Here is an 8,519-nt window from a genome sequence, read left to right as displayed (position 1 = left end):
AGATTCGAGTTTTGTCGCTAGAGCCAAAGCCCTATTCCCAATACCCCTTTCCCTTCTATCCTTGCAATAGGGATTGGGAAATCAGTAGATCTGCTATAACTGGGTAGTATCATCAAGAGAGGGCCGACCCTCTAAGCTTTGAAAGAGACTCTTTGTTCAAAAGGACTTCAGTAGTTGTTCAGTTCTATTTTTCAGCTGCTACAGGAAGTTGCACTTGATGAACATTCTTGGAAAATCCTTTGGGCCTTCGGGCCAGGATCATTTACTACCTCAAAGTTAAATGGGGCTCTCTACATGGAAACTTGGGCCATGGGGCCATGGGAGAAAGTACAGAAGTAGAGGATCCTTTGACAAAGATACTTTGCCTAAAGGACACTTTGCGAAGATCCTGTTGGGCCAGTGGGCCAGTTTGAGTGACTTTGTGCATGTCACTGCCTTGGGAGAGCAGGTGCTGGCTTCATGTCTCTTCAGAGAAGGTGATACTAGGATGTGAGGGACCCCTTGAAGAGACCTGTAACATTCACAGATGGACAAGCTTGCTCAGGCTCCAGCAAGATAGCTTGTTGCAAGAGGAAGACATGTTGCCTCGGTGCTGCAGGAGGAGGGGACACTGTAATAAATTTACAGGAGTTAGGACTGCAGGTATTACAGGGTGCTGTGAAGTTGCCTTGCAGCTTATGCCCCGTACACACGTACCGATTGTCGGTCGAACGATCGGTTGTCTTTTGCTCAAGACTGCACACGAATTTTGTCGGCCAACAACAACCAACTGCAGAAGTGATGTCATGTTCTGGTCTACTTTTCGTGTGTTTTTTCTTCACTGAGCATGCCCAGTCTTGATCATCACATGTTTGTCGGCCGAAGTCTGTACTGACTGACGAACAATCGGCCGTTCTTTGTTGGCCAACCAAAATTTTAAAGCCTGCACACTAGATTTTTTTCGGCCGAAAAGTCACAGTCGGTTGTCGGAAGCATCATACTAACAAGCCACAATCGGCCGAGCGGACGTTGGCCGAATATTTACGGCCGACAATCGGTACGTGTGTACGGGCCTTTACACATGCATTTGCAAATGTGTGCTAACTAAACCCCTGTTTTTAACGTGTAACAGGTTTTCCAGGCATTGGGCCTGATATGGGTCTGCCATTGTTACCGGTAACACTTCCAACACATTTAAGTTGAATACCCCAGTGTGAGATTGGAGACAATGACCATTCTGGCATCTTTGGTTTATTTTGTTTAATTTGTAACGGGGATTTGAGAAGGGAATGAGTGGGATACTCCTCTGGCTCAATTAGGTTTAACTGGGACACTTTATAGAAAAAAGCCTGTTAGCGCTGTCTTGACGGCAGCTGAATGCCGACCGACGCTCCCTGGAGCTTGAAGATACTGTTTTGTTGAACTGTGCTAAAACTTCGGCTTTAACACTCTGGTTAACTCAGAAGATACAGGACTGTAATGACACTTGACTTTTGACACTCTGTTTAGCTCAAAAATCTGGTGAACAGCTCCCTCCAGCCCTTCACTGACTGAGGTAGCTCCTTGTAACTGCTTGTGCTGCTGCAACACTTAACCACTTCCTGACTGCCTAACGCCGATCTACGTCGGCAGTCAGCCCCTCACAGGCAAAGTGACGTAGGGCTACGTCACTAGCTTGTGAGGGTCTAGGGAGCGAGCGCGCGCCCCCGGAGGCCTCCCGCGTGGTCACGGACCCCCCCCCCCACGCGTGACCGGCGGACCCAATGTCCGCCAGTCACTCTGCGATCGGCGGGGGAGAGGGAGAAAGTCAGGCGGCTTGTGTAAACAAGCTGCCTGTCATTCTCCCCTGTGTATGAAGGATGATCATACGGTTCTACTATGTAGAACCGTTGACCACTCATCATACATCTGAAGCCACAGCCAATCACAGTAGAAAGCACGCCCCTAGGGACACACATAGCCCCTCCCTTTCAAAAAAAGTTAACCCCTTCACTGCCAGTGTATTTTTACAGTAACAGTGCATATGTATAGCACTGATTACTGTAGAAATGTCACTGGTAACCCCAAAAGTGTCAAAAATGTCAGTCAACGGTCCGATCTGTCCGCCGCAATGTCGCAGTACCGCAAAAAAAAAAGCAGATCGCCGCCATTACGCGTTAAAAAAAAAAACAACAAAAATGACAAAAATCTTTCCCTTTGTTAGTAAACGCGATAACTTTTGCGCAAACCAATCAAAATACGCTTTTTGCGATTTTTTTTACCAAACATAGGTAGCATAAAACAAATTGGCCGAAAATGTTAAAAAATTTTGATTTTTTACATTTTTTTGGGGGGGAATTTCATATAAAAAAATGTGAAAAATATTGCTATTTTTGCAAAATTTACGCTCTTTTTTTGTTTATAGCGCGTGATCAAAAAATCGCACAGGTGATCAAATACCACCAAAAGAAAGCTCTGTTTGTGGGAAAAAAAGGACGCCAAATTCTTTTAGATACAGCGTCGCATGACCGCGCAATTGTCCGTTAAAGTCACGCAGTGCCGAATCGCAAAATACCCCCTGGTCAGGAAGGGGGTAAAATCTTCCGGGGCTTAAGTGGTTAACACTGTACACTGCACACTGCATGCTGTACACTTAACTCTTCAGGGCCCAACCGCTGGCGCCCACTTTACACTTTCAGGGTCTTCTTAGTAGGCACCCCCTCTGACACTTGAGGGTCCTCTGACTAGGCACCCCCTTAACTACTATGTAGTTCAAGGGCCTGCCTGATTGCAAACAAACTCAAAGTGTTTAGGTTTCAACTCTTATTGTATGGTTTTGGACAATCTAAAGGAAAATTGTAAAATATTTGGCCAGCTTTAGTCACCATCTATTTCGGTAGATACTACTTAGCTGCTCACAGTGAATCAGCTGCAACCTCAAGTTGGTCCTTTCATCAATGGAACTACACCTGCCCTGAAGAGACGTGGCCTAAGCTGCAGTTCAATTTCGCAGCTATTCACCAAGATCCAAGCTGACATGTCAGACAGCTCGAGCAACCTGTGATCGAGTAGCAGGTTACATCAGACAAAGCTATATTTGTTGGGAGAGTATGTTTTTTGAAGACAACCCATAATATGTAAAGGGGGGGGGGTGAAGTTAACTTTTGCTTCACTCTGAAAAATGAAGAGAAAAACATGTTGGATTGATAATAAACTCTCCGTTTTTTTAAACACTTTAAGCAACTGATTTAATTACTTACGGAGTATGATGCTTTATATCTTCAGCAGGCTGTTATATCTCAGTTACATAATCACTGACTTTAAATAACCTATTTACACCCCTCCAATATGGTTTTCGGCAACTGCACAGCAGAGAAACCGCCTTGGTCAAAGTCACTAACGACCTTCTGTTAGCTTCTGATTCCAGCTCACTAATTATTCTTATTCTACTGGATCTTAGTTCTGCTTTGATACTGTAGACCACTCTCGCATTGAAACCATATTTGGAGTCTCAGAATTGGCTCTGAAATAGATTAAGTCATATCTCACTGATCGCTGTCACTTTGTTTCTCTTGGCAGATTCCAGTTTGAAGTTGATCCAATCAAGTATGGTGTTCCTCGGGGCTCAATCTTGGGTCCCTTATTTCTTAGCATCTACATGTTTCCACTTGGCCAACTGCTTAGATCACACGGGCTCAATTATCCCGTCTATGCTAATGACACTCAGATATGCTGCACATCCACACTAAACCGGATTCTACTTTGGCCGCTACTCTCACATCTTAATGTATTTGTGATTTAAAACCTTAGATAGCCCAAAATTTCCTTCGATTAAACTGTGACAAGACTGAAGTCATGTTTATTGGCACCCCGATCAATTATTTAAGGCCAATTGTAATAGCTTATCTATAGATGGCACTCTACTTGAGCTTCAGTCTAAATTGAAAAATCTAGGGGTGATATTTGATGCTAATTTACCACATTTACAAAATTATGTCAGAACATCTTTTTTCCACTTGGGAAAAATTGCTCGGCTGCATCCTATGCTAGAATACACTTTAGCTGAAAAGCTGATCCATACATTTGTGTTTTCCAAACTTGACTACCGCAATGCTCTACTCGCTGGTGTACCTAAATCCACTATTATTCGACTTCAATATGTTCAAAATTCTGCAGCCAGAATCCTGACTAGGTCTGGTACAAGTGACCATATTACCCCGTCACCTACCCTGGGGTCCTTGCACTCTTTAGGTTTCGCATTGACTTTTGCTCACCTATAAGGCTCTTCATGGCTTGGCACCCCATTATTTCCCTAAACATTTATCGACTTACTCCCCCCGTCGTAACCTTTGCGTCTCAAATTCTTGTTTGCTGTGTGTGTCCCCTACTCACCTACACTTGATGGGAGACAGAGCCTTCTCCTGCTGTGCTCCAAAACTCTGGACTTCACTTCCAAAGAACATTAGAGAGTCATCTTCTCTAAAATCATTCAAATGAAATCTAAAAACTTTTTTCTTTAGACAAGCTTTTTATTTAACCACTTAAGGACTGGAAGGTTTTACCCCCTTAATGACCTGTCCATTTTTTACGATACAGCACTCCGTTACTTTAATGGACAAATGCACGGTCGTGCGACGCTGTACCCAAATAAAATGAATGTCCTTTTTTTACCACAAATAGAGTTTTCTTTTGATGGTATTTGATCACCTCCACAGTTTTTATTTTTTGCACTATAAACAAAATAAAGAGCAACAGTTCTGAAACAAGAAAAACAATATTATTTTTACTTTCTGCTATATAACATTCCCAATAAACAAAAAAAAAAAAAAAGCAAAACACATTTTTTCATCAATTTAGGCCAATATGTATTCTGCTACATATTTTTGGTAAAAAAAAAAAGTCCCAATAAGTGTATATTGATTGGTTTGCGCAAAAGTTATCGCGTCTAAAAACTAGGGGATAAATTTATGTCATTTTTATTTATTTATTTTTTACTAGTAATGATGGCGATCATAATAAAATAATAAAAAATAGTAAATGCTCACAAATACACGCCCAGTTACATAATGTGCAAAACGAGAAAACGAGAATACGCTTTTTGCACGTGCGCGCACATACGGGCATAAATACATGCAAAAACATACAAAAAAAAAAGCCTGAATAAGTAGATGCTCAAACAGGAGTATCATGTGCAAGCCTTAAGCTTTAATTATGACCCATATATGTGCGTTCATGGGGCTAGCAAGACTTTTCAACTGCAGCGTAAAGCGTCACCTCCTCCTGGTTCATAGAGTTCTATTTAAGAACGTTCTGCGTTTGTCTATTCAAGCACTGGCAGTGAATGTCTCATGTCAGTGTGCAGCTTGCTCATCTATCACTAGGTGGCTTTTTTCACTTACAGACTTGAAGAGTCTTTGTTTCAAGAAGGAGGAAGCAAAGGAAGCATCTCCACCCCCACAGGCCACAGGCACGTCCCCTTACTCAGAGACTAGAGAAAGCATTTTAGGTATAGTGCCCAAGCTGCCATGAGGAGCAAGGAATGAGAGTGTCGCCCAGCTGTCTGTGTCCACAAGGAGCACCTAGGGTGGGTACAATGCCACTCCTCATCTAGACAGGACCTCTTCAATGTGCACATGCATGGAGAAGTTTTGAGCAGGTAAATATTTCTAGCTATACAGCTTTAAACATTGTTTTGCGTAACTAACAGCCTTTTTTTCTTTTTTATGTAGTTAATGTATTACTTCCTATACTGCAGTAAGCGCTGCCTGACAACCTAGTGTCTCTGTTCTCGCAGTAAGCCCCCCCTCGGGCACTTCAATTCTTAGCAGATTATTTTCCGGGGACAATGCTAATTGTAACGTGGTCTTATTCACTTTACGAAAGGAGCTAACTCAAAGCGAAGTCCAGTTGTCTTTTTTGCTTGACCATATTTTTTAAATAAGAGACGCAGTAGCAATTTATTTTAGGTTTTGCGCACGACCAATTCCCACCACTTATTACAATACAAAAATAAAACAAGATTGTGTGAAATAATTGAAAAATACAATATATATGTTTTACTATTGTGCTGGTACTCTTATAAAGTCTGCAAAAATTGAGGATTTATTTACTAATTTTTACATGTTTTTATCTTGAAAAATAAAATAGATATGTTACTATTGTGCTGACACTCTCATAAACATAAGGTCTGCAATAATTGAGGAATTATTTACTTATTTTTACATGTTTTTATTTTGAAAAATACAATAGATATGTTTTACTGTTGTGGTGGTACTCTCATAAACATAAAGTCTGCAATAATTGAGGATTTATTTACTTATTTTTACATGTTTTTATGTTGAAAAATACAATAGATATGTTTTACTATTGTGCTGACACTCATAAACATAAAGTCTGCAATAATTGAGGAATTATTTACTTATTTTTACATGTTTTTATGTTGAAAAATACAATAGATATGTTTTACTATTGTGCTGGTACTCTCATAAAGTCTGCAATAATTGAGGATTTATTTACTTATTTTTATATGTTTTTATTTTGAAAAATACAATAGATATGTTTTACTATTGTGCTGATACTCTCATAAACATAAGGAATTATTTACTTAATTTTACATGTTTTTATTTTTTATTATATGTTTATTATTATTATATATATTTTTATATATTGTTATATATTTTATTTTTATGTATATATTTATTTATATTAGGAAACCTTAGACTTCGTAGATAGGTGATTCTGCCACTAAGGACAAATTACCTGCAGTTAATTTGCTAAAGAGACTGCCTGTCTGTCCCTATGGAATCACCCCCTCTGCAGCCAGACGCAACGAGATGTCGCAGTGTTGCTTACCTGAGCGTTGCTGAATCTTAATCGCTAGCCTCCGCTACAGTGGAAGTCATTCTATAAGGACGGTAAGACAGCCTTTTTTAACCATCCTGCTTCAATTGATTTAGACAAAATTACCGGAGGCAAGGTCATTAGTGCAAAGTTGCCAGTCTGACATCAACCTTCTTTTTTAGTGTAGGCTTTTCATATTTTTTATACTATACATATTGTTGGATTGAAATAGCATCCTCTTAGTTACGTTTTGTTACATTATTTTTTTTTTTCTGTTTCATTGTTTTTATTAAAGTTTTAAAAAGTAGGTTAACATTTTAGCAGTGAACCTTTGATGGCGAATTCAATTAAAATCCTGCAACGCAGGCAGGACACGCCAAAGAGAAATATACAATAAAAGCACACATGGTGAATGCAGTACACTTGTATAGGTCGAAATGTACCATCATATCGACCAAAGATAGTTAAGTACTAAACTGGAGAGCTGCTGTTCTACATCAATGAAGTAGTTATGTTTTTTTTTTGTAGTTATGTTACTTTTTTTTTTTAAACGTTTATTGTGTAGCATTTTAAATAGATTTCATGCTTTAACATTGTGTCCAAAGCCTACATTGTGTCCCTAATTTAATTTAAATGGACCATGTGAATGCAATGACGTTCTTGAATAGTTGATAAATATGTGTGTGAATATTTGTTGGTTGTAAAAGGGACTGCTCCCCCTATTTTTAACTACTTCACAAACACCATGGGGCTGATTTACTAAAACTGGAGAGTGCACAATCTGGTGTAGCTCTGCATGGCTGCCAATCAGCTTCTAACTTCAGGTTGTTCAATCAAAGTGGTTGTACAAGCAGAAGACTTTTTATCTTAAGGCGTTTGTTACCCTGAAAAAAAAGGATCATGTTTCCTTAAAGAGCAAGTAAAGCCTGTAAAACATGTTTTTCTTTTTGGTTACCTGTAAAGTAAATCCATAATTTGCTAGTATTCAGTGCATACTAGCACATTATGTGACAATTACCTGCAAACGAAGCCCACGTCCCCCCTGCTGGAGGCTGCATCCATCTTCTCCCATCTTCCTTCCGGGTCTGTCTACGGACTCCGGCTGTGCTACTCCGGTCGCGGCACAGGGCTCTGAAGAAACGTCACGGGCAGCCATTAATTCAGAGCGTATGCGCTTATGATGTCATCGGCTGCATGCAATGTGAATATCTCCTATATGGTGCAATTTTAGGAGATATTTACAGTACCTATAGGTAAGCCTTCTTATAGGCTTACCTATAGGTACAAACACCACAGGGGGGTAACAAACCTCTTTAAAGCATGAATAACAGCACAGTGCTTGTGTTGTGCCATTTGGTCCCCTGTATCATATAAAACACCTGGCTAATCCTGCCTAGTTCTGCACTCCCCTCTGTGCACTGACCACGGTTTATCATGGCTGCTGAGCCCTGACACTGTGGTCAGTTTATGTGCCTCTATCATCCGCAGCTCTCCTCTGTCTCCCCCCCCCCCCCTTCTCTGCCTGTCAGTTGTGTCAGTGTCTGCCTCTCCTCTCCTGCAGAAATAACTTGGTAATTTTCAGGCACTTGTCTGTCCTCCTTAATACTATGTGCCCGGTGTATCTGTTTTATTTAAAAAATGCTGCTCTATACTGTATTTGCGAGCGGCGCTCACAGCGAGCGGCGCTCACGTGACCGGCCACCCTTTCTCTTCTCCTCCTC

General features: G+C 40.6%; 1 protein-coding gene across 1 annotated transcript in view; it reads left to right on the top strand.

The window, feature by feature from the left end:
- The first annotated feature begins 5,442 nt into the window (after positions 1–5,442).
- SMIM3 (small integral membrane protein 3) overlaps positions 5,443–8,519 on the top strand; it is a 49,383-nt gene continuing 46,306 nt past the window's right edge. Inside the window, exon 1 of the mRNA XM_082256224.1 lies at positions 5,443–5,614. The gene's annotated coding sequence lies outside the window, so the exon portion shown is untranslated. The remainder of the gene's footprint in view (positions 5,615–8,519) is intronic.

Source organism: Pelophylax lessonae (genome assembly GCF_965119305.1).
Source record: "Pelophylax lessonae genome assembly, chromosome: 4".
In the NCBI taxonomy this organism is placed as follows: domain Eukaryota; kingdom Metazoa; phylum Chordata; class Amphibia; order Anura; family Ranidae; genus Pelophylax; species Pelophylax lessonae.
This window is presented reverse-complemented; position numbering and strand designations above follow the sequence as displayed.